This window comes from Stegostoma tigrinum, chromosome 29 (assembly GCF_030684315.1).
Source record: "Stegostoma tigrinum isolate sSteTig4 chromosome 29, sSteTig4.hap1, whole genome shotgun sequence".
Taxonomy (NCBI): Eukaryota; Metazoa; Chordata; class Chondrichthyes; order Orectolobiformes; family Stegostomatidae; genus Stegostoma; species Stegostoma tigrinum.
The window spans coordinates 20724469-20752229 of record NC_081382.1 but is presented as its reverse complement, the minus strand read 5'-3'; the positions used below and the strand labels follow the sequence as shown (position 1 = coordinate 20752229).

General features: G+C 41.6%; 1 long non-coding RNA gene across 2 annotated transcripts in view; it reads right to left on the bottom strand.

The window, feature by feature from the left end:
- Positions 1-20207: 20207 nt before the first annotated feature.
- The window catches only part of LOC125465497 (uncharacterized), a 62177-nt gene continuing 54623 nt past the window's right edge, over positions 20208-27761 (bottom strand). For both annotated transcript variants that reach the window (XR_007250264.2, XR_007250265.2), the window contains exon 4: positions 20208-23049. This is a non-coding gene — a long non-coding RNA (uncharacterized LOC125465497). The remainder of the gene's footprint in view (positions 23050-27761) is intronic.

The following is a 27761-nucleotide window of genomic DNA, read 5'->3' as shown; positions in this document are numbered from 1 at the left end:
GAAGAAGTTCAATTTCCTGGATACACCAATAGGCACAGAGCATATCCTACATTGCAAGGTCCAAAAGCATCCGAAGATTTATTAACAAATTGAAGCGGATACATCAGGATCATGGAGTTCCACAGGGCTCTGTCCTTGGGCCTCTACTGTTTGTAATTTTTATTAATGACTTGGACGAGGGAATTGAAGGATGGGTCAGCAAGTTTGCAGACGACACAAAGGTCGGAGGTGTCGTTGACAGTGTAGAGGACTGTTGTAGGCTGCAGCGGGACATTGACAGGATGCAGAGATGGGCTGAGAGGTGGCAGATGGAGTTCAACCTGGATAAATGCAAGGTGATGCATTTTGGAAGGTCGAATTTGAAAGCTGAGTACACGATTAAGGATAGGATTCTTGGCAGCGTGGAGGAACAGAGGGAACTTGGTGTGCAGATACGTAGATCCCTTAAAATGGCCACCCAAGTGGACAGGGTTGTTAAGAAAGCATATGGTGTTTTGGCTTTCATTAACAGGGGGATTGAGTTTAAGAGTCGTGAGATCTTGTTGCAGCTCTATAAAACTTTGGTTAGACCGCACTTGGAATACTGCGTCCAGTTCTGGGCGCCCTATTATAGGAAAGATGTGGATGCTTTGGAGAGGGTTCAGAGGAGGTTTACCAGGATGCTGCCTGGACTGGAGGGCTTATCTTATGAAGAGAGGTTGACTGAGCTCGGTCTCTTTTCATTGGAGAAAAGGAGGAGGAGAGGGGACCTAATTGAGGTATACAAGATAATGAGAGGCATAGATAGAGTTGATAGCCAGAGACTATTTCCCAGGGCAGAAATGGCTAGCACGAGGGGTCATAGTTTTAAGCTGGTTGGTGGAAAGTATAGAGGGGATGTCAGAGGCAGGTTCTTTACGCAGAGAGTAGTGAGAGCATGGAATGCGTTGCCAGCAGCAGTTGTGGAAGCAAGGTCATTGGGGTCATTTAAGAGACTGCTGGACATGTATATGGTCACAGAAATTTGAGGGTGCATACATGAGGATCAATGGTCGGCACAACATTGTGGGCTGAAGGGCCTGTTCTGTGCTGTACTGTTCTATGTTCTATGTTCTATGTTCTATGATTCTGAACTACACAAATATGTGAATAGAAAGCAGAGAAGGTGGCTTTATGGAAACTTGGCTGTCACTCAAGATCCTATTACACATAACAAAAATTTCTGAATAAATTTACCTGTTGCTTCAATAGGCAGGAATCTTGGTGAAAGCAGTAAACTACATTTTTGTGTAGGTGAGCTAACTCTTCTTCAATTATCACCCCTCTATTTCTGACAGGACTGACTCATGATGGGGCAAGGCTCCAACCACAGCAGGTAGCTTGTCTGTAGTGATGGTACCAGGAGTGGAAGAGGGTCATAGCCAAACCACATCCAGTTCCCAAACAATATTCAAACTGTATCTTCTATAGGTCACTGAGTAGTTATCAGCAGTGGGAAGCTTTATTCAGATCTAAATACTTTCTAATTTGTTTGACCTCTACCAACTGACAGCTATAAACTCAGGAATGGCAATTAAGAGATGGTCCATTATTATTAGTATATATGTCAGTCAGTGATTTACCAGTTTTGTCAAAACGAAGAAGGAAGAACGAAAAACTGAGAGATTTGGAACAGCAAACTCAGAGACTCACTGAGGCTTTAATAAAACTAAGTTTAACAGCAACCAAAGAGAAAATGCTTAACTGGCTGAAGTCAGACATTACAGATAGATAATACTGTTGGTGGACTCTCCATTATATTCGAAGGGCATCACAACAGGAGTTCTTCAGGCAGGTGTTCTTTTTCAGATGTTGCATCAATTACCTTCATAAGGCCATGAATGAGGGTGTTTAAGAATAATTCAACACATTTCAGCTCCATTTATAACTCTTCTCATCATGAAGCCATTCGGGTCAGTATACAGCAATACTTAAGTATCAACAAGGCTTAAGCTGACAGTTGGGCTGGAAAGGCTCATTCATGTAAGTGGCAAGTAATCTTCACCAGTGATGGTGATCAGGACATGGTCGAGCAGTTTCAAGGCAGAAGAAATTACGAGAGAGTTGAAGTGGGAGAGAAATCCACCGAGGTTTTTCCAGAGGGAGGAGGATAACTTCTTTTGGGTAGGTATCCTTAGAAGAGTCTTCACAGTGGGCTTAAAATTGCTTTGCAGATAGCAGGAACTGTAGATGCTGGAGAATCTGAGATAAGCTCTTATGCCTCTGATGCTGCTTGGACTACTGTGTACATCCAGCTCTACACCTTATTATCTCAGATTCTCCAGCATCTGCAGTTCCTACTTTCTCTGTTGGAGATTAACCTTGCCTACCCTATTATTTATTACAACCATCACTTACACAAAGGGTCCCAAAATAAGACTTAGAAAAAGTAATAGGGAAGATCTAAGAGAGATGGAGCAATAATGATAGAACCACAGTGTAACTAAGCTTTTAGAAAAATCCAATAATTATTGACCCCCCTGGTCTAAGTCCACTCACCCTCCCCATCACACTGACTGTATCATTTTCCATCTTTTATTACACCTACTCTGGATCTATGCTTCATCTTCTTTACAACCATTGCCACTCTCTTTGTTCTATGATACCTTTGATCTCCAAACTCCCTCAAATTATCCTTGACCTGCCCTTCTGTAACACCTCCCCCTCTTCTCTTTACAACAGCATAAAGGCCATGATTCTTCTTCTCTCTTTGGCCTTGAAGAAGAATCACAGTGTCATAGAGTCATACAGCATGGTTGGACTAAAAACATTAGCTCTGTTTCTGTCTCCACAGATGCTGCCAAACCTGCTGAGCTTCTCCAGAACAGTCTGTTTTTATTTCCGATGCAAATGAGCGCAGGTTAGGTGGATTGGCCGTGCTAAGTAGCCCTGTAGCAGCCAGGGATAGGCAGGCTAGGTGGATTAGCTGTAGGAAATGCAGAGTACGGGGATAGGGATAAGGTTATGCCTGGCTCTTTGGAGGGGCGGTGCAGGCTCGATGGGCCAAATGGTTTCTTTCCACACAGTGGGGAGCCTATGATTCTATGATCTCTAGCATTGGGACATCTGCAGACTTCTATTTTAGCAGGTAAAGTGTACTTCTTTTAGAGGGATGGAAATATTTTGTGCTCATTACTTCTCAGGTGTATGACTGAACAACAGGGAAAATTCATTGACAGTGAATACCTTTAAATAAACTAAGATCTGTCTGTATAGGTAGAGCAAGCTGCAGGTTAATATGGTAACTGAGTTAAACTAAAAAATGTTAGTAATGAAATAGAGGTAACTGGGATGATAATGTACAGCATAGTTACTTTCCTGAAGCTGCTCCAGGAATGGGCCAGGACTTGATTAGCCCTTCCAGAAACAAACTATCGATAAGTCATTGGGAATCTGCAATCATACATCCCTTTCAGAGTCTGTGAGCCTTGACACAACTCAGAAGCTTTTCTTTCTGTTCCAACAACCATGTTTGCACTGTCAGTGAATTTGTTCCCTGTTTCTTTCTTCAAATTAGCTCCTATGCATTTTTTGTCACCACCTCCCTTCCTAAATTTCAAATTCGCTTTATGGCCTTGACATTGTGTGCTTGTCTCATTTTATTTAATCCTCTGCCAATTTTGACATCCAGCATCCTCTAAAGCTCATTGAAGCAGTAGTAAGTGCTACAATGCAATCTAATCCAGAAATCAAAAATAAAGAATTATCAACATGGGCTTGGCAAAAAAATGCCATACTTAACCAACATATTGAATTATTTTAAACAGTAACAATTAGGGTGGACAAGGGTAACACTGTAAAAGTAATACATCTGTACATTAATATTTCCAAAATGCTTTCAACAGAAGACTCATGACTATGGACATGTGGACTTGGGATAAATCACTAAATGGACAGCAAGCTGTGTTCAGCGAGCCTCAGACTATTGGGGAGCAGATTTAGGACTGAGTTGAGGAAGAACTTCTTCGGCCAAAGGGTTGTGAATGTATGGAATTCCCTGCCCAGAGAAGCAGTTGAGGCTTCCTCATTGAATGTTTTAAGGCAAAGGTAGATAGATTTTTGAAGACAGAAGAATTAAGGGTTATGGTGAATGGCTGGGTAAGCAAAACTGAGTCCACAAAAAGATCAGCCAAGACCTTACTGAATGGCGGTGCAGGCTCGATGGTCCAGATGGCATACTCCTGCTCCTATTCCTTATGTTCTTATATTCTTACAGAACAAAAAAGAAATGGTAGGGGATAAGGGTGGCTACCCAGACAGGCAAATGTTCAACGATAATCAGCACAGCACAATTCTGCTTCACACAATTTACATAAACTATTTGGAAATGCAAGTGCAATTTCTGGCATTGATAAGTTGGGCTGAATGGTCTTTATTTGACCTGCAGATTCTATCCAAGCTATTCTTTTGTTGTATTCTATCAACCTTATTTTGAGCTCAGCATCCTGGATAATTGTTATCCTGACAATGATTGCATCTCAAAATACAATTCATTTAATCCAGTGATTTGAGACATTTTGGATTAATAAAACAGCTGAGCACAAGTAAAATAAATAGGATCATTACCGTTTCTGAAAGCTGAGTTTCAAAGAGTTGTTTTAGCAGAATTTGCAAATGTGCTGAGCTACCACAATAAATTATGACTTTGAATTTTGAGCTTTGGAAAGACTCGCTTTCCAAAGATTCCTTATGAGATTTTTATAGTCTGCTAAATTACAGTTCCAGTCCCAAGCAATTAGAGAAAATAATGTTTTAGTGAATTTTATAATAAGCTGCCACTTTCAGCGTAGTATTAAATATTTGACACAACAGACTATCAATGTCCAGAAACACATATTATTGAAACAATATTTCTGTTGTATGTTTCAAAAAATATTTTAATATTTGGGTTTGAGGCTGAGTGTATATGATGGTTGTGGATTGGTTTCATTTTCGCACAATTTTGTTACATTTCAATAAGATCTATTTATAAAGTAGCCCAAATATCAGACGGATTTTAACAGCAGCAAATAAGCTTCTATTCTGAGAGAATTTACATAGGAATGCATACAGGAATAGGATAAATACTTTAATCACAGCACTTCAGGTAAATCTATTGCATTTGTGGCATTTTGATAAACTTAGATTGGATCAGGACTGGGTATCTCATTAGTCTTTCACTCTCATTTTCGGTGAATAGGAGATATAAAAGATTAAAAAGTGTCCAGAACAACATAGTTGTGGTCGACAGCAAGCTCCAGAGAGGTCCAGCGTGTGTTTACACAGCAGCAGACATTATTTTTCTTCCAGTGACAGCTGCACACACTCACTCTGAACTATTGTCCTTGCTTTACTCATTGTCTTTTATCCACATGCTGCAACTTTCAAACTTTTACCAATATCCATAGGGACAAATCATGAGTCCTGCTGACCCCTCGCCACATGATTACAAATATTACTTTAACATGCTATTATTTGTGTTCTGTAACAGTTTGCACATATGTATTTTTTCTCATTTTTGAAGGAAGTTTAAGTTGTCATCCGTCATGATTTCCGTGTTGGTTTCAACCCTGAGGAACAACCATGCTCATTACATTGAAAAAGGTGAATCATGAATAATTCCTCAGAATTAAAGCAAAACACAAACTCCAGAAAGTATGCACCTGGCCTGTGTTACTTCTGGTTACATCTTCCTTGCTTCCTCTTTGGGTGTGTCACCAGATAAATGTTACATGTATAAAAATCCACAGGAATATAATAGATAATATCGCACATTTCTTAAGAAAAAAAGACAAATTGATGAAATTTTGCTGTCTTGTTTACAGTTCCTGGTATTACACTGTAGGAGCGTATTCAGATGGATGCACATTGTTTTTGTTACAGCTTTAATTGAGCAATAGGCTACACTGTGACAGAGTCAAGAGTACTTGGAAGTGCTGAGTAAGAACTGGAAGCAATGGTGACTCTTGAGTAATGATGTGACTATCACCACAGCATTGTAAAGTGCATACCATAGTTCGATTACAGCTTCATTCTTTTTGTGACATCGTCCACTTGAGACATGAACTCACTTGGCTCCCAAAGCCCCCTCCTTTTCCTTAAGTCCCTACAGCATTATGAGATATTTTATCCACAACATGATGATGAAAATTTACATGTAGTCCTTTGGAGAATGCTGTACTGAAACTGACAAAACATGCTTTCCACGAACCATATTAAGTCAGGATTTTACCCAAATCAGTGCACCTTTTATTGACTGCTTTTTGAGAAAGCCTCAATGATTCTCAAAAGCACATTTGCTTTCTCTGCTAATTACCTTTCATCTATTTCATATTGTGAGGGAGACAGGTAAGTGAACCAACAGCCAATTAAATTTGTACTTTATTTCTCAGTTTTTAATAAAAGTAACTGGCAATAAAATTAAACTACCGCAAACTCAGAAAAGCTGAAATAAATAAACAGGGAAAGAAATGCTGGAAATGCTCGCCAGCAGCTTTGAAACAAGTACGGAGTTGATGGTGTTGCATCAAAACTAGAAATAGTTACAGATTTAGCAAACTGTAAATAACAAACACAGAGCCAAAGAAAAAGGCAGGTAAGAATTAAAGAGTTAAAAGCTCTATCTCAGAGTGCCTTGCCTCTAATTCTTGCTTCTGAGGCCAGACCAAGCAACTGCATTGGTTTGATACGTACTAATTGCCAATGCGTTTGCCTCAACACAATGGTTGACCTCGTCTTTCACTTTTATCATTCGCCATTGTTCACATCAAAAGGGCTTACAGACTAATAACCAACCTGCCTGACCATGTTATGAACAGGCATGGCCCACAATTCACAGCGTGGAACACAAACCGAAAACTGCAGATCTAGAGGTAAAACCCACTGTACCAGTTTAGGGAGCATAGTCATTGAGGAAAGTTGGATATAGCTAGCTGTTTAGATACTGAGGCAATCAGAGGACAGGTGGGAAAATGGAGTTGAGGTGCTCATCAACTATGATATTACTGATCATTTGGCAGAAACAAAGGGTTAGATTGGCTGCTTCAATTTCTTTTGTTCTCTTGATAGGATAGGAAATTATGTGACAAAGAGGATGATGAGTAAAACTTTGCCTCACTTTGTGTTCACAAAACACCTACCATTACACAATTTTCTGAATGATATAGATGCCTTTTCTCAATTAAGTGACTATACCAGGGACAACGCACCCTTTGTGTGAATTTGCATATGGAAATGTCTCACTTTTGTAAAATTTAATTGAATTGACAGATCTAATATGCAGTCTCAAAGGGAGTAATACACAGCTGTACGTGCACATTTGCAATCTAAATGCCTTAAGTCAGTGGTTCAAACTTTCCACCAAAGTCTTCCAAAATCTGAAATTCCTTTCCAATTGAGGTCATAGGCGCCTTATATCCAAATATTTTGGGGAAGTTTTAAGGAAAGGGGAATTGAGACCCACATCAGGAAAGAAGAGTAAATATTATTGAAAGAGATTGCTTCCTGTTGCTCAAAAAATAAAAAGGGTTTAGGAATGTGTGGCTACACAAACTAATTCAGTTTGTGCTGCTAGACTGCAATATTACATGAGATTAAATGTCCTTGTTATTTACCAAGACATACAAAGATAAGGAATTTAAATGGAATGCACTGATTAATGCTTTGGCACAAGTTTGTGCAAAGGTTACTCATAGTCTCTGAACTTCTAATCCACTCAATTCAGTAATCTACAAATAATATCTTGCCTGCTTGAATTTACCTAAATTGTAAGGTTTTCGTCAGAATTTTTTTTCTCAGTTTTTACCCAGGTGATGGCCATAATATATTTCCTGTCACAGTTTTTGCTGTTCACAACATGGCTGTATACTTGAAGCAGGAAACATACAGGTCTCAATCAACAGAAATGGTGTTTTGGTGGTTTCATGGGGATGCACTTTAATCAAGTGAATTTTTCTCAATGTGATTCCAATGAGATTGGTAATGGTAAAGCATCACCTCAATGAGAGGTGTGAATGTCGAATACAATGAGTTTATATTTGCGTCATGTAGAATTTTCACTGAAAAGAGCAAATGTTAGCTTCAAAACATTTCTCAGAGAAACAGGTAGGCTTTGACTTTTCAGCATGTTCTGCCCATCACCACAAACAGATGATAAAGTCAGCTGATCAATCAGCTGTGAAATCCCATCCATTTTACTATTCTCTCTTATATACTCGCTCCTGCACCTGTTCCAGTGATTCCATCAGTCAAAATATGGATGGCTTAGTCAACAAAGTTCACTAAGTTCTCAAAGGAAATCTTTCAAGTTAACTACTGCTCTTTCCAGGTAAATTCGGCATGGTGCAAATCATCATACTCAATTTTACCTCTTTTTTCCGATACATTTTTTTGCTGGATGGTGCTGGCATATATATGTTTTGCTGGATTACTGAAGACAGGGCATATTTACCTTAAGGACAGTGGTGCAACAAAGATTCACTTAATTGATTCATGAGATGAGAGGCCCTTTCTTTAAAAAAAATGAGTAAAATGGGCTCATATCCCCCGGATTTTGTAAGGTGGACTTGAGCCCAGCTGTCAATTTATTTTCAAAGAATAGGTCTCTCATCTCATGAATCAATTAAGTGAATCTTTGTTGCACCCTTCTCCACATTTCCCTACTTGCATCAGCATTAATAGATGTGCCACCCATTGTTTCCTTGCTCAATCCCTCCCTTTTTCTCCATATCTTTCCAACAATTGGGAGAATGTTAGCTTTTATATTAATGAGGCAAGATTAAATAGTAATGATGGTGATAATGAACTAAAACGCCTGTTACTTTGGCCTCTTGCCACTTACTGTCAAGAATCCCATCTCAATGGCCAGCATTTAGTCGGTCCTGACACACTACACTCGACATCTCACCTGATCTTCCCAAATTTCTTACCGCAGCTTACATTGTCCAGTAACAGGGAGTTCTTTTTTAGTCAACCTCTTCAGAGATAATGACTCACAACTCTGGAGCAGGTGGCACATGATCCTCAGGCTTCTAGCTCACAGGTAGCGACACTACCAGTGCACCACAAGAGCCGTTTATGAGAGGCTGGGAAGGTTCTGGTCTATGTTTTTAATAGCTGCACTAAAATGTACAGTATCCTCATCACAGAGGTTATAATCAGCGCTAATTTGGAATTAATAATACTAGAGAAACAAGAAACAAGTCTGCAGGAGTAGAGTATATGGTAACTAAACTACACAGGCCTGAAGTTTCCCATTGTCTGAGTAAAAAGTATTATAGAAGTCCTGCAATTGATCTAATTGCACTGGGTTGAAATGTTTATGGTTAGGGTGTTGGGTCAGGTCACAGTTACCATTTCAGAGCTTCATGCGTATTTTTCAGGTAAGCATAAGCTCATATAATTCATTTAATGAATCCCATATCTGTTTATCTTTCCAATTGACACTGGCAAGCTCTCAACTGTGAAGTTCCTAACCAGCTGATGAATCAGAGTGGCTTGCAGAACTGTGATCGGGTAGTACCCAATACATTTGAAAGAGGTTGGAGAACAAGCAAGAAAAATAATTTATAATTTCAGCTCAAAAATGTGAAGACATGACTAACCTATTTTGCAACAGAAATTTCTTTATAAATTGTGAGCTGATTTTGTGAGGCTCCAAGGAAGTGCAGCGCAGAGGCATCTGGGTGCCCCTGTGCATTCCTTGATTCATCCATGAGATGAGGCAGCATTTATTGCCCATCCCTAATTGCCCAGAGGGTAGTTAAGAGTCAACCACATTGCTGTGGGTCTGGAGTCACATGTAGGCCAAACCAGGTAAGGATGGCAATTTTCTTTCAAAAGGGTATTAGTGAACCAGATGGGCTTTTGCAACAATCAGCAATGGATTCATGGTCATCATTAGACTCTTAATTCCAGCTATTTTATTGAATTCAAATTCCACCATCTGCTGTGGCAGGATTCCAACCCAGGTCTCCAGAACATTATCTGAGTCTCTGGGCTAACAGTTCAACAATAATACCTCTATATCATCGCCTCTGCTAATGAAATACAAAATATTTTCATGCAGGAGCAGCAAGTAATTAAGAAAAATACAGCTTTGGTCCTTATTTCTAGGGGATGGGAATTTGAAAATCCGGAAGTCTATTGCGACTATATAAGAAGCTGGTGAAGCTGAACTTGGAGTAATGTGTATACACTTGTTTTCTGTATTTAACAAATATTAACATTGGAGGCAGTTCAAAAGAGAATCACTAGGCTGATTCCTGGGATGAAGGGGCTGAATTATCAAGAATGATTAAACAAATTAGGCCTTTATTCATCAGATTTCAGAAGAATGAGATGTGATCTTATTTAAACATATATGTCTTTGATGGGAGTTGTCAGGGTAGATGTTAAAATGCTGTTTCCAGCAGAGACTTAAACCGGGGATCATAGTTACAGACAATGGGAGCATTCATTTAAAATTCAGATGTGAGGGACATTCTCCTCTCTGAAAGTAGTGAATGATTGCAATTCTCTTTCCCAGAGAATTACGAAAGCTAAACTATTGAAAATATTTTAAAGGAAGTAGATGTACTTTTGCAAAATCTAGGAGATGAGGGCTATGGGGTACTACCACAAAAGAAGATCAACTTTGTTGTTTTAGAATGGCAAGGAAAGCTTGAAAGGCCAAAAGGTCTACTCCTGTTCTTATTTCTTAAGAAAGTAATTGAGTTATCTAATGAATCTGCATTAAGTGACAGAAGAGTTACACTATAATCTTAAGCAGAACGAGGCTTTAACATCAAAGTGCCCCAATGAATTTTCATGACAACTAAGAATGGGTAATAACTTTGGCCCTATTAGCTTTACCCACATCTACAGGACAAATTTAAAGAACTCAAGCATGAAGTCTCAATAACACTTTCCACAGTAAGAAGTGAGTAAATGTTTCTTGAAGCCATGTGTGGGTGTTCACTTGTAAATTTGGTGCATCTCCACCTCAACATGCTGCTTCAAAATAATCTTCACTCAAAATAGACAGGAAGGTGATGATGTGATGGGCACCAGTGTATCACAGTTTACTATGTGAAAAGAACTGTCTGGGTCATAATGCCCCAATTGTGTGAAACTACCCACACACACTCTGCCATGAATAATGCTCCTAACATTTTCAGAATATCATTGCTCATACAGCAGGTGCAGCTGAAAATGGACTACTTGTTATTTTTAATTTATTAAAGTGGGCTTTCGTGCTCTGCAGAATTTTCTGAACAGCCTATGTCAAGGTGAAATCGAAATGACACCACTTCCACTTTAGATCTTGAGATGATACAGGATTGAAATGTCATTTTTGAAACAAATTGCTTCCTCAGTCATCATTGCACTTTTTAAGCGACCAAGGAGTCGATTTTAACCGATCAAGGAGTCGATTTTAACCCTGGATTTTCAAAGAAGAAACAGCATTCTCAGAATGTCCACATGCAAAGACATCTAATCCAGAATGAGGTGTAAGGGGTAATTGGGTTTAAATATTTGAAGGTTGCATCTCCCACAATGGCAAGTTTGAAATTAAACTCAGTAAATCTGGTAACGCGCTAATAAAAATATCCATGAAATCTGGTTCAGTAATTTGCACCATGCTAGGGAGGCATCCAGCTCTACCCAGGCTGGCATGACTGCAGTCTCAAGAAAATTGAATATCTTCTCATGCCTGAAGTCCAGCAAGACATGACACAGTTGCTTTGAAATGTCCACCATCTTCCAATTACAATTAGAATAGGAAATAAAAGGCCCACACCCCTTCAACAAATTACAAAGGAAAGCCTAGCTTAAGATCCATCATTCAAAAGCTGCCTGTGCCACTCAAAACGTAAACTTTCCACTGTGGCCTCAAGGGGATATAAATACACCAATCTACCTCACTTTTCATCAACTTGTCCAAGGATCCAGCAATACCGTACTGTTTTACACAGAGTTAGAGTGATCATGAGTCCAAACAGCTTCACTGTGAGTTGGAACTAATGATCAAGCTCTCCTTAGGGTCCAGCATGAAAAGCCTATTAGCCTTTATGCTGTTTGCCAACTTTTCACAACTGGTCAATGAACTTTTGTGTCAACTATGGGCTCATTTATAAAATGAATACTCCACGGGTCCCGTATTTCCTGCAACACATCCCTCACACCCCGCCCCCGCCACAACCGCCCCAAGAGGACCCCCCTCGTTCTCACACACCATCCCACCATCCTCCGGATACAACGCATCATCCTCCGACACTTCCGCCATCTACAATCCGACCCCACCACCCAAGACATTTTTCCATCCCCACCCCTGTCTGCCTTCCGGAGAGACCACTCTCTCCGTGACTCCCTTGTTCGCTCCACACTGCCCTCCAACCCCACCACACCCGGCACCTTCCCCTGCAACCGCAGGAAATGCTACACTTGCCCCCACACCTCCTCCCTCACCCCTATCCCAGGCCCCAAGATGACATTCCACATTAAGCAGAGGTTCACCTGCACATCTGCCAATGTGGTATACTGCATCCACTGTACCCGGTGTGGCTTCCTCTACATTGGGGAAACCAAGCGGAGGCTTGGGGACCGCTTTGCAGAACACCTCCGCTCAGTTCGCAACAAACAACTGCGCCTCCCAGTCGCAAATCATTTCCACTCCCCCTCCCATTCTTTAGATGACATGTCCATCATGGGCCTCCTGCAGTGTCACAATGATGCCACCCGAAGGTTGCAGGAACAGCAACTCATATTCCGCCTGGGAACCCTGCAGCCATATGGTATCAATGTGGACTTCACCAGCTTCAAAATCTCCCTTTCCCCACCGCATCCCAAAACCAGCCCAGTTCGTCCCCTCCCCCCACTGCACCACACAACCAGCCCAGCTCTTCCCCTCCACCCACTGCATCCCAAAACCAGTCCAACCTGTCTCTGCCTCCCTAACCTGTTCTTCCTCTCACCCATCCCTTCCTCCCACCCCAAGCCGCACCCCCAGCTACCTACTAACCTCATCCCACCTCCTTGACCTGTCCGTCTTCCCTGGACTGACCTATCCCCTCCCTACCTCCCCACCTATACTCTCTCCACCTATCTTCTTTTCTCTCCATCTTCGGTCCGCCTCCCCCTCTCTCCCTATTTATTCCAGAACCCTCCCCCCATCCCCCTCTCTGATGAAGGGTCTAGGCCCGAAACGTCAGCTTTTGTGCTCCTGAGATGCTGCTTGGCCTGCTGTGTTCATCCAGCCTCACATTTTATTATCTTGGATTCTCCAGCATCTGCAGTTCCCATTATCTCTGACTCCACGGGTACTCCACTGATACTCATAGAGGAAAAGTGGTCAGGAAAAACAAGGCTCTGCCATAAATCTAGGCATTGACCTTCATGATGAAGCATGCCAAAAGGGTAAATATGCCAAAAACTGCTCAGACTCCCACCTGTAAGTTTACAATACATGAGGCCACTAATGACAAAAAAAGATGTTTTGGTTGCTGTCGTTGTAATAAAAGCAAATGCTATATTCACTAGTTTGAAAGTGATTTGTGATTTTAATCATTGGAATATATTATATATATGGAACACATATAATATCAAAGTTATCACAAAACATTCCTCAGTAGCTGCACATATTTTGTTTACTTTGGAGAGATCAATGATCTGAAAATCAAAACAGTTTCTCAGGCTGTGAGCCTGACTACTACAGTTCTGGAATCCTTCAATGATTCTTGTGTTTCTGTCTTGTCATGTATCAATCTCGTTGGGGTGATACTTCTTTCACTGATGTATTCTTCAACTGATGTGAAGGGTGGATATAGTTCTTTATGGAATCATTTTCCAGTTTACAAACTCAAATAGCGTTTTGCTAACTGATGTGCTGCTTAAGAGGAATTTACTAGAATGCCTTAATCATTAATTATTCTGTTATTCCAGCACTAGTTCCTTTGTGCTAAACTTCTATTAGACTCTTGATGATGAACAGGTTTAATCACAGCAGCAAACGTTAAAGTATGTTAGTTGCAATGATCCCTGCCAATGCTATAAGCCTCATTAATATGAATGGGAATTCACAACCATTTCAATCTCATTAAAAGATGTAGTGCAGAATTGACGAGAGGCCTGAAGTGGGCAGGAGACTGTGATAAGTACAGGAATCAGTTAGGGGGCCTAATATCCTGTTTCTGGAAGCAGGAAAACTGTCCTTTCACTGTGGAATGAAGATGCAGAGCAGATAGAAAGACCTGATGCAAGAAGGCTATTAGATAGTAACACAACCCTTTAAGATCAGTTCCCTGAGGTCACGAGGATTTCACAGTAGCTGAGAGATTTTGCTGTACTACGCAGGATCTCTCATTCATCCTGTAAACCTCTCTGTAATTTTGTATGCGCAGGGGATTGGATCTTTTATTCAGACAGTTAGCCCCTGGTCAAAGGGCACTGAGGGGTGAAGGGAGTTTTCTGCTTACAGACATCCTGCGCATTTGGATCCTAACACCCACTCTACCCCTCACCTCCTCTGAATTCTCTCCCAGTTACCTCTCTGCAGGAATCCAGTCATGATTCCTGGTGAAAATTCCAGTGTATTTCTCAGGCTGGTTACTGGTTCTGAAGAAGCTGATCCTAATAGAGAAATGCCATCCACAGATTGTCTAGCAGCTAGGGGAAAAAGATTATTGCACTGTGGGTCTTAATTAAGTAGAAGTACAAATATAATAGGGCCAGTGGTATTTAAATAACATTGGGACTGCAGCAGGAAGGAGACACAGGCTCCAATTGGTTTTCTAATAGTCAGCAAGACCAGCTAAGGACTACCTAAGCTGTACAAGCCCTGACATTGCTGTTGGCTTAAAGTTTGCCACTTAAACTGGCATCTCTGACTTCGACCTCTCTATCATTATTGAGCAAGGTTGTAGTCATATTATCTTGAAATAAATAAAACCTGGACATTGACAACATCAACAATCCAACCACTTATCAATATGATGTAAGGAGGTATTGGAAGTGGCCAACTTTCTCTTCGAGTGCCCTGTCAGCCAAAGCAGCAATTGGTGAAGAGATCCAGAACTGCCTCCGTTGTGCTGGGGCAGCCTTTGGCCACCAAAGGAAATGGGTGTTCAAGTACAAGAACATCAGATCCAACACCAAGATCAGGTTTTACTTCGCTGTGGTGGTTCCTGCCCTCCTTATGGTTCTGAGACGTGGACTGTCTACAACAGACACCTCAAGGTCCTGGATCAGCACCACCCATGCTGCCTGTGCAAGATCCTGCACATCTACTGGGAATAAAGGCGCACCAACACCAGCATCTCCGACCAGGCCAACATCCCCAACATCGAGGAACTGACTGCTACGATGGGCCGGGCGCATGCTCCACATAACTGACACGAGACTCCCCAGGTGATCTACTCCCAGCTTCAAAATAGCAGGCAAGTCCCAAGTGGACAGAGGAAAGACCTCAGTGGTACCCGCAAGGCCTCACTGGTGAAGTGCAGCACTCCTCCAATCGCCTGGGAATCACTGGCCCTAGCTCATACATAGTGGAAGACGAGCATCCAGGAAGGCATTGAGCACCTTGAGACATTTCATCAGTAAAACGTGGACGATAGGTGAAAGAAGTGCGCTGCTACATCAGCACCCCACCCACCCCTTCCCGTGCCCACCTTTTGCCTCAAGTGCCACAGAGCCTGCAGAAGCCACATCAGGAACAAAAACAAAGTTGCTGGAAAAGCTCAGCAGGTCTGACAGCATCTGTGAAGGAGAAAACAGAGTTAACGTTTCGGGTCCAGTGACCCTTCCTCAGAACTGACAGTGGCTGAGAGAACGTCAGTTTATATGCTGAAAATAGGGAGGTGGGTGGGGTAGGGAGTAAACGATAGGATAGAGCCCAAAGAGAGAGAAAGACAGTTGGACAGACAAAGGAGTTGCTAACGATCAGGCTGGGAGGGTGAATAGTTGTTAATGGGGACTGTTAGTGACTAACAACATGGAATGTGTAATGGCAGGCTATGTGGTAACAAAGAATGGCGTGTGGGGTGGGGGCTGGGACATGGGTGAGTTTAGGCCTTAAAATTATTGGACTCAACATTGAGTCTGGAGGGCTGTAGGGTTCCCAAGCAAAAAATGGGGTGTTGTTCCTCCAGCTTGCACTGGATTTCACTGTAAAACTGTAGAAAGCCGGAGGCAGAGATATTGGCCAGAGAGCAAGGTGGTGCATTGAAGTGACAGGCAACAGGTAGTTCAGGGTCTTTTTTGCGAGCAGAACGTGGATGTTCTGTGAAGCAGTCACCAAGTCTACGCTTCGTTTCCCCAATGTAGATGAGACCACATTGTGAACAGTGAATACAGTAGACTAGAGTCTTGGGAGTACAGGTGAAGTGTTGCTTCACCTGGAAAGTATGTTTGGCTAGTGGGGAAGGAGGAGGTAAATGGGCAGGTGTTGCACCTTCGCCGGTTATTGGGGAAGATGCCGTAAGGCTGAGGGAAGGTTTTGGGTGTGAAGGAAGTATGGACCAGGGTGTCCCGGAAGGAAAGGTCCCTGCAGAAGGTGGACAGGGGAGGGGAGGGGAATATGTGTCATCCGGCCGGAAATGGTGTCTGATGATCCACATCGGTCTGTACAGCCAACTACAGACTCACTCTGAAAGTGGACGAAAGTCAACCGTGCCTGCGAGAGGCCGCCAATGATGATGTTGTAGAAAACTGTTTTGAAGCAGATAAAATACAGTAATAATTTTGAAAGTTATTTGTTCCTAATCTGCTGTCTAGGCAAGATACACGTTTTCAATCCAAAATATAGTGGTTTTTCATCACTGCACATTTATGCCACATAAACAAAACTGAATATTCTGTCTTGTCTTATTACTGTACCACTTGCTGCGGTGAAGCATAATGTTACAGCTTGATGTTCTAATATGTCATCTTATTCTATTTTTAGCTCTGTCCAAGCTTCAAAAATAGTTTCTGTCTTCATCAATTAGGAAAAGAGACCATTATTAAGGTAAAAAGTGGATTTAACTGATAAGATTTGGGTCTGACTGTGATAATAAAACCTGGTTGAAATAAATCCCTCAAATAGCACCTGTCATTTAGTTAAACTGTTGACTCACAGTAAACATAGCTAATTTGTCAAGATAAATGATGCTTATAGATCAGCATTTCCATTAGCTGCAGACAAAATATGATTGAAAAGGTACGGAGACAACATTTGAAACGTAGACTCTTTTGTTACATTGAATGTTGTATTTGCCCTGTAGCTATTGACTTGAAAGTAATAGGGTGCAGTTCAGCTTTGGACCAGGCAGACAATTGTTTACATTACTTAGCTCCTGCTTGGCTGTAACTTGAAGTTTCCCATTCCTGGACTACACTAAACTTTTTCCGGTAGTTAGAGATGTCGATGTTTTGAAAATGAAGGGGTGAAACAGAGTGCTTAAAGCTCTTTCACTATTCAAATGGAGGGCAGGTAGGGTTAAAAAATGTGCTCAGGAAGACTTTCCACCACCCTTCTCCTCCAAATGCTTTAATTCAGATTTGATTCTAAAAGGAATTTATCTCTATGTAATGTTAAATTGAACTGGAGTGAACATGTACACTCCAAGGAGGTTAACTCCCCTTGCAGCAGATTCAATCAGACTCTAACAATGGCCTGCAGGTTTTACACAGACACTAAACTCACCAATAGATATCCCAAACGCATGAAGAACAAAAATAACACAGTCAGGTTGAATTGAACATAGTATGATCTGCTAAAATGCCATAAAATGAAAAGGTGAGAGTGGCTTGGTCCATTATAAGTTTTATACTTGAATCACATATTTTCTTACATAGTTAACTGTGCTCAGAGCATACCAGTTTAACATGGAGAGGAAAGTTCTTTCCAAAACACACAAGGGGAAGCCCTGAACAGGAAACAAGCAGCCCACAACCTCAACTGACATTTTAGCCATGGGAAGAGATTACGGGTCTTGACTGAATAACTAATTTAGAACTAAAGGAAGGTTGACTGGGAGAACTTGTGCATTCGGGTTGAAGTACACTTTCCATTGATTAGTCAGAGACAGAAACAGACAGAAGCCAAGGTGATGCGCACGAGCCAAACTCACTCTGTTTGGCAACTAAAAGAAACAGGAACACATTCTAATTTTATTCACTACAAATTTAAAATAGTGCAATTTAAAATTGTAAATATATTACACATGAAAAGATCCAATTGTGCTCATTAGACTGGTCTCTAGATTAAAGATTCACCAGACCCAAAACGTTAACTCTGAACTTTTTCTTCACAGATGCTGCCAGGCATGCTGAGCTTTTCAAGCAACTATGTTTTTGTTCTAGACTAAATATTGAATGTACAACTGAAGATGTCCACTGGGACATTGTGGATGCTTCAACACACAAACTCACAAAACTAAGGTGGCTAATTCCCCTGGTGCCCAGGATACTGAGTATCTCTGTCTCTAAGCTAGATTTGGAACGTTTGTCAGTTCCACTATAAGTACCTAAACTGTGACCAACAAATGTAAACCTAGTCTACCACCCAATTAATGTCACTCGCTACCTCCACTCCTACTCAATGCCAACTCAACCCCTCACCTATCTGCTCGCAAACATACCCACGCAAACACCTCAGCCACCTAACTACTCATTGGCCCGTACACATATTCACTGACATGAAAAGACTAGCCCTTCAACTTGACAAATGACAGCTTATGCTATAAAAAAAGGGGCTATTGTATAAAGTAAAGGATCTGAAAAAATTACTTTCGGAATCTACATTACACTCCACCTAATCATCATAGATGTGTTGATGTCATATCAATTTGGATGGGGACAAGGCAGACTGTCTTAGGATCTGATGTAGTGAAGATCCATCTCCTCATAGTTCTTAATAACAATGTGTCTTGTTAATGCCTTGGACCAATTGACTCACTATTATTTTACTAATAACTAGTGACTTCAACCCGATTGCTATCATGAAAAAAACTAGGTCTTGTTCAATATAAGAGCTTCTTTTTGTCAAGACTCAGTTGGTTGCACCAACCACAAGCCGTCTGTAGTTGACATCCCAAAGTTAACTATGACAGACAAGTGGCCTGTCTTCCCCCAGGTACACTCTGCTTCATCAGAGCTCCAAGGGGAACTGGGCTACACGTCTGTGTGACAGTTCAAAGCAGAAGAAGTGCATAGTAGTGTGATTCAGGGAAATCTTTGAGGGTCTTCGCCAATTCGCTCACCACTTTCACTGCCAGAAGAACTGGACTATTTTATCATAAAGTGAGCATCTGACAGCTGAGGGAGCAGCCATCCATGAATTTACACTGCAGCTCCCAAACTGATGACAACAGAGTTCCAGTATGTGCTAAAAGCATGTCTAAATTTCTGCTCGCTAACCTCTGAATGCCAGCAAAACAATTTCAGGATAGTCAGCTCTTTCTATCAATTTAAACTTAAAACCAGCCCAACAAAGGGCCAGAGTGTGTTTTAAACCATGATTTGTTGGCAATGGTCTCATGGTTGGTGCCAAACTGCTGCTGAGAGAAATCAACAGTTGTGCAGTACAGTTCGATGGGGAACAGGACAAGCTGATAAAATCAATAAGAATTTCAGAAGTCTAAGATAGAACTCTGCGCGAATGCCTCAGTGGCTCAATATGCTGCTGGATGAATGCATTTGCCATGGAGTGTGTCAGGGAGTGTTGCCATGATTATTTTACCAACAACAAGCTTTCAGTCTCTCAGAGCACTCTGTGCAAAGTATAGCACAGTAAAGAAGTAAGAACTGGGGAGCATGGCAGCTCCATGGCCAAGGGCATCCCAGCACACAGTCAACTGCTCAGTCACAAGTGAAACCAGTGGAGAGGGGCTAAAGAAGTAAAAACCTATTCAATGACAAAATAGTCCTTTTCTTCAACCTTTTATTCATTTATCATGAGGCATAAACAGTTGAAAATTCTCAACTGATTCACAATTTTGTCAAATATTTATGTCTTCGTCAAATCCACAATATATACAACAGTAAAATCTTGGAATAGCAACAATTGAAAATACAAATTTTAAACTGAATCTAATCCAAACCAATTCAACACAAAGAACAAACAAATTGAAAAGCATGCCAATGTTGGCTTTAAACAATTATTACAAGAAACAAAATTGATATCCATTTCCAATGCCTCTTTGCTGAGCTCTGTGAAAATGAATAAATATTATTAATTGAATTCTAGCAGATATTTGAGCTGGATGATGGGAGAAAGTGAGGTTAATCACAGTGATCACTAAAGAGTCCCTAGTTAATGACTGAACATCCCTTATTATTGATGTAATCCTGCCCACACCATCAACTCCAGTAATTGTTCCCAAGCAGTTTTACCGATGATGTAATTTCCATTTAATTTGAAATGTTGCGTGGAATTTTATCAAAATATCAGCTAAGTGTCAACTAAAGGAAGTTTTGCAGAAAATTTCTGTCCATAAGCACTAGGGTGTCCTCAAGCAATTCTCCACTGCTCACTTCATTGAGTTGAATCTCACATTTTTGGCTAAGACCAAGTTTTTGTCAGGTTTTTGGAGAGTTTTCTCACCACACCTTACCAAAACACCATTAACTACCACTCCTAGGGTGTTGTCATGTCTAATTGCAGCTTCGTCTTACCATGCACAATTCCAGAAAAGCTTGTCACTCAGTGGGTATCCACTGAAAGATCAGTAATCCTCATAGCCATATCATCTGTACAAAGCTGTTATGCAGCGGGATGGGCACTGGCATTTTGAAGTTGTTCTGTTCTTTGACAGACGGAATGTGAACTTGTTGGAGAAGGAGATAATGGTACCACGACTCTCTGGCAGGGAAATGAAAGATCATTTTGAGGGGTTGATGCAAAGTAGGGGTGTCCTCATCCTGGATAACCAGTGACTTTGCTTGTGCTTCCTCACCCTTACTGTCTCCCCACTACTGCATCCACCTCTTACCAATGTTCATGCTCTACCAATGTCGCTATGGCCTGCAATATCCTTCCTTCCACCCTGCCTCTTCCCAACCACCACTCACTAACCTGCACTCCATTCTCCCACACCAGCCCTCCGCACTGTCTCCTGACTCCTGGAATTTTTTGTTACCTTTTGCCCACTTGCACTGCGGCCAACAGTTCTTGCACTCACTTCCATCTCACTTAATCCCCCCTTTCCTCTCATTACATGTGAAGAGGGCCCATAACAGGCAAGAGAGAACCCATGCAGTGGAGGGATGCTGGACATTATGCTCCACAATCCGTATAAGGAGAGAATTGAAAACCACAAAGAAGACTGGGCTTGCTCCTGTGATGATACCGAGACATCTGTCCCACCAACACTTCATTCCACCGCAATTGTCACATGAACCCCACTGTCAACGTTATCCATCATAACCATGGCCTTCTCTCTTTTGTCTCGTAGGTACTGCCAGCACATCAATGCTCTCTGTGGTCAAACTCACCCACAGACCACCTCCTAAATCCCTGAGGACGACAAATCTCAGAGAAAGCATTTGCAAGGCTGCCTTTTCCAAACCTCACCTCAGCAGCTCAGATAATAGCACCTTCACTAGGAGTGTCAGGTTTCGAAAGAGTGGGGGCACAATCTGGTGAACACTTCATAGCGACAGTTCGGCAGGTGGCCGATGAAGAAGTGCCCCAGGCCGCACTTGGGAGGACCACCAGAGAGGAGGCACTAGCGCCGCCCCACGGGTAGGAGAGTAGTCTATGGTGTCACCAGTCAGGGACATTGTCTACATAGACAGGAATGAACAAGAGCGGCAGACAGGGATACTGGGCACAATGACCCTTACTGGCCAGAACTGCAGCAGTGTGGCAAGTCACATCATCTGGCTGTTTCTATGGACACATTGACAGCTGCAATGCAGACTGTTAAAGAGGCCTTTGATCATCCCGACTAATGGTCCTCAGGACCTAAGGCATGGCGACAGGGGATAGGGAACCTGGCTCACTCCCTAGGAGCCCCTTTCCGCCCAAGGAGGCATGGCAGTGCCCTGAGGCACTCAGCCAGAGAAGGAATAATGCACAGCGCCCTCAGAAATCTCCACTCAGGGCACTCCAGAGGTGGGTAGGCTGTCCAACCCATATGCTACTTGACCCCATCCAATCCTTGCAAGTTGACACTGAGGAAGGCCAACATGCCAACATGCCTCTGGCAAGACCTTTGGCATGTCTGGCCTGCCCAAATATAAGTGCCCATGGGGTTTCCCGACCAAACCTTCGGGGCCAAAGTTTCACTACCAAGCAAGTTCCCTCCATGCCAGCCGAAGAACTAGAGATTGCACTGAAACGTTGTGGGAGGGAGAAGAAGAAGAATGGAAATAGCTTTATAAAAATACAGATAATTTCATCTGTTTTCATGACAATAGATCCCTGAAGAGTATGAAATATAGAATAGAATATCCTTTATTGTCACATATACTACAATACAGAAGAATAGGAGTACAGTGAAAAGTTTTTACAATGACTTCCTTTTAATGACACCATCTAAGGTACAAGTACCTAGGAATATATCTTACAGAGTAAAAGAAAAGTAGTCTTACAGAAAGGGGATTAAAGGAAAGCATAAGCGGTAGTTAAACATAATGAAAGGGTTTCAAATTACAGCCCAACAACAGCAGATCAACACGTGGCACCAGGTCTCGTGGGTGATAATTTGGAAATCATCAAAGCATTACAGAATGCAACATATTTCAGAATGTAATGGGGATAGCTGGACTTGCTAAAACATTGCACTAAAATAAAACTTGATTGCTGTAATGAAAAACATCACAAGGCATGAAAGTGTGATGTCTTCAATAACATGTGAAGCTTGTAAATTTTTGGTTTTGTTAAATACATTCACAAGGGCCAAAAATTATGGAATTAGCTAGATTTGTAATTCTTTATCTCCATGATCATCAATAAGAGATTAACAGTAGAGTTTAGGCAAGTTTTGACAAATTGCCTGTGGTCCTGAAGCCAATTTCAGAAAATTCTTCCAATTCCCTTTAATGGGTTGCCACGATGATTGAGTTGAGAAAAGCCAATGTTGAAATAGCCTGAAATATGAATGTTTTGGCAAGATTTGATTAGTATGTTGGACACAGGTTCTACTTTCTGACAAAACTGTCTAAAAGTATTGCTTCATTTTTATCCTTTATTTATCCTTTTGCAACCACAGAATGAATTTCTTTGTTTAGCTCTTTGGATCTTCACTTGTTGGACCTAGAGCTTATCTATATTGACTGTTGATCCCTTTAAAAGTTAATTCTAGTAAACCTGGACTTTCCCAATATGTTTTAAAGTGGATAAGGAGAACAAGGTGTCAAGTAAATTATAGACCACCTTATGGTGTAAAATTGTTTCAAATATTAAGTTGAATAATTGAAAGAAAGCATGCATACTGGATGTGAGTTTGCTCGCTGTGCTGGAAGGTTAGTTTTCAGACGTTTCGTCACCATTCTAGGTAACATCATCAGTGAGCCTCCGACAAAGCGCTGGTGTTATGTCCCGCTTTCTATTTATCTGGTTAGGTTTCCTTGGGTTGGTGATGTCATTTCCTGTTCTTTATCTCAGGGGATGGTAGATTGGCTCCAAATCAATGTGTTTGTTGATGGAATTCCGCTTGGAATGCCATGCTTCTAGGAATTCTCGTGCATGTCTCTGTTTGGCTTGTCCTAGGATGGATGTGTTGTCCCAATCAAAGTGGTGTCCTTCCTTATCTGTATGTCCTTATCTGTCCTTACATACAGATAAGGAAGGACACCACTTTGATTGGGACAACGCATCCATCCTAGGACAAGCCAAACAGAGACATGCACGAGAATTCCTAGAAGCATGGCATTCCAACCGGAATTCCATCAACAAACACATTGATTTGGAGCCAATCTACCATCCCCTGAGAAAAAGAACAGGAAATGACATCACCAACCCAAGGAAACCTAACCAGATAAATAGAAAGCGGGACATAACACCAGCGCTTTGTCGGAGGCTCACTGATGATGTTACCAAGAATGGTGACGAAACGTCTGAAAACTAACCTTCCAGCTCAGCGAGCAAACTCACATCCAGAACCTCAACCTGAGCTACAAATCTTCTCAAAACTCGCTAGCATGCATACTTTTAAATTGAGGTTTTATTTGCGATGTTTTGTTTAATGCACATACCCTGTAGACTTTTGTCTTATTCTTTGAGTAAAACTGTCAAATTTGAGACAATATGATATGAAGATATATGTACGTATCAGCAAATAGATCTGTGATACTATGACTGCAGTTGATGTATGAACTGTGCAAGAGTGAGAGCACGATGCAAATATTGCAGACTAGATCAGATAAACATAAAGGGACAGCCTATACTCCCCCTCCCTCTGGAACGTCTATGGTCATGGCTGAGCCACTTCCTTTCAATCATGAACAATTCTTTAGTTATCACGACATGAGCACAATATGCAGTGCTATACAAATTTGAGGGGGGGAGCTAAGCTGATGGCAGAAGTTTGAATAAGAACTGAAAAAATCAAGCCCTTTTTCATAAAATAATTTAGATGGATCATCATGGCACCTTTTACAGTTTTCCAGGCCAAGATACCAACATGGTCCCCACTCATGCTCTTCCATTAGCCAATTTCCTTTTGCTGTCCAAGTTACTGGGCACATAAAAAGTGGGAACTGTCTAAATTCCATCAGATGACACCATACAGTAACCAGAATGTCTGTTCAGCCTTGGGCCATATAGGGGTTGGACAGAACACCCATCCATCTTTGCGGGAAAACCAGTTTTGTGCTCTTTGAGTTATAGCAGGTTAAAATTAAATGCAGCGTTGTGGTTAATTGGAAAGTGGCACAAAAATAAACCATGTTTCTAACTTGATTGCTGGGACATGGATGTTTGCACAGTCCCACAGGAGAGATCCGAGCCTTCACCATCCAGCACCAAGACCATCTCCTCATCAAGGATGAGGAAGTGAAGTCCTGGCACCCTACCCACTTATCTTGGCCCTTTTGTCCCTATGATGGGATATATTTTCCTGTAATGAGAGAAAGAGGGGGACTGAATGAGATGGAAATGTGGGGCAGATCCGTTAGTGCTGGTATAGGTGGGGGAAAGATAGTGAGCCGACCCAAGTGAATGACTAGCTCCTGTTCTTATGCCCGTATCCCAGCAAGGATGTGTGTTCCATGTTACTCGCTAGGCTTCAGGGAGAAAAACCCTCCCTGAAACTAGGTAAAACTGCCACAAAGGCAAAATATGGTCAGAATTAACCCTTTGAAACTGAGAATCACCAGTTTAGGTTGTTTTATGCTCAACAATATCCACAAATGATAAATTGGAAGTATTTCTTTCAAGTTGCATTTGTAAAGTAATGTTTGAAAAAGACTGCTGGCATTGTCACTTCCCACGATGGGAGATCTTCTGTTTTATTTTACAGAGGAGTACTTTAACATCTTTCTTAACGTGGTTTGTAGATATTAGATTTGAAAGCTACAGCACAACAATAGGTGGCATCTCGATGACAGTGAACAACAGATAATTATGCAAAAGATTGCAGAGAAATCAACTGTGGTCACACAGCACAGGAACAGGGAGTAGAACGTTTATTTTTCAAATTTTTACGCAGATTTGGACATGAGTTAAAAATATATATTTGGAAAAATATTTGGAATTACAGATTTTTATTCCTCCAAAAATAACTGGACCCTTTTTAGACTTTCTGTTTTGGATGTGTGAAGGGATTTGTTATGGCATGGTTAGTAGATTGTAAGAATTCGGCCATCTAACCAAATACATCTTTTTCCACCCTTTAGCAGAAATTAAGCACTGATTCAGAAATCATTTTCGACTCAGCCATTGTTTCGGTCACTCCTAGGTAGCAGCTCCTCAAACCTTCTATGCACATTTCTGAAGTAGTGTCTAGGCCCAAAACATCAGCTCTTCTGCTCCAATGATGCTTCTTGGCCAGCTCTACACCTTGTTATCTCTTACACGCATCACTCACTTTTCTTCCAGTCACAAAATCAGAACCAATTACAGCATGGAATTTGTTTGAAGTGGCAGATCAACATAATAGTGTAGTAGCAGATAGGAAAGATCAATTTTTAATTTCCAGCTCATTTTCCTCTCAAGCCCTGGAAGTAATTTGTTGCAGATATGCTGAGCATGAAACAATTCATTGTGGCAATCTGACAGAGATTTATGATTGTGCAGGTCATCCATTAAGCAGATATAGTTACCTTTCCCAGCTCTGGACAATGGACTTGCTGATGCCTGAGGATCATTTAAGGTGACACCTTAGAGAGGAAACTATATAACACACGAGGGAGAAACCAGAGGAAATTTAGGATGGTAAGATTGGACGGACAAGAGAGGATGAAGTCTTGAGGGGAGCATAATTGCCAGCACAGATCTGCTTGGCTAAATGTTAACATTATCCATGTAGAAACAGATAATCTTTAAAAGTAAGTTCATATTTCCAGTTGTTGGCAAATGGATGGATACAACAAGATTTCACAATTAGTACTTATACCGTGACCAAGAGATGAAAGGCACCATTGACTGAACACCACTGTGGTGAGCAACTTGACTTATATACAAAACAGAACTTTCCCCTTCTACTTTTAACATCACTGAAAGCCTTTAGCAGGTTTATGTTACTTTATCCCTAAGGCGGACATGCAAATTTCCCGGGCACAGTCCGAAGTGATTCTTAGTTCCTGAGGGTTTACCTATGTGGTTTTTATTTCCCAGTTGGTAACTCAAAAGTGGTCTTCCTCAGTGAAGGATTTTCTTGGAGCTTCTCCTTATAACACAAGTGAGGTGAATCTTCTAGCCTCATTTAAAATCCTCAGAAATTTATTTCTAGGTTCAACTTGAGCAGAAGCTCCCACTTGCATTCCTGCAATACATGGGCTCCCAGAAGTGTTGGTTCCAGGCAACTGCCCATCGTTCACCAGCATGGAATTGCCTAAAGTCAAATGGCATTTGGTATACGAGGACAGCTCCATACCATCATCATCCAATGGTCTAGCAGAACAAGCAGACCAAACTTTGAAGGCAGGCTTAAAGAAGCAGCCTATGACTTCATTCGAGACTAAACTGTCCTGGTTCCCATTTGATGATTGGACCGCCTCTCATGCAATTGCTGCAAATCTCCAGCAGAGCTGGTTTTGGGCAAAAGACTCTGCACCAGGCTAAATCTTTTTTTCCTTCTTTATTTGTTAACATGATGAGGTTGTCTCTGGCCAGGCAGCATTTGTTGCCCATCTCTAATTGCCCAGAGGGCAGTTCAGAGTCAACCACATTGCTGTGGGTCTGGAGTCACATGTAAGCCAGACCAGGTAAGGATGGCAGTTTCCTTCCACAAAGGGCATTAGTGAACCAGATGGGTTTCTCCTGACAATCGATAATGGATTCAGGGCCATCATTAGATTCTTAATTCCAGACATCTTATTGAATTCAAATTCCACCATTTGCCATGACAGGATTTGAACACGGGTCCGCAGCATGTTATCCAGGCCTCTGGATTAACAGTCCAGTGATAATACCACTAGGCCATTGCCCCCATTTCTGATGTTCCTGGACCTGGGAGGAGAGGGTGAAACGACATCAGGAATGCTGATGCCAGACACAAGGCTTCTCTAATCAAGAGAGATGGTTTATTTCAGGGGACAAAATTTGGTGTCAAAACTACAGGAACAGCCATGCATGGGTAAGAGGTGTGGTCAATGTGAGGTCAGTTCCCATGACGTACAAAGTCCAGGTAGGAAAGGTG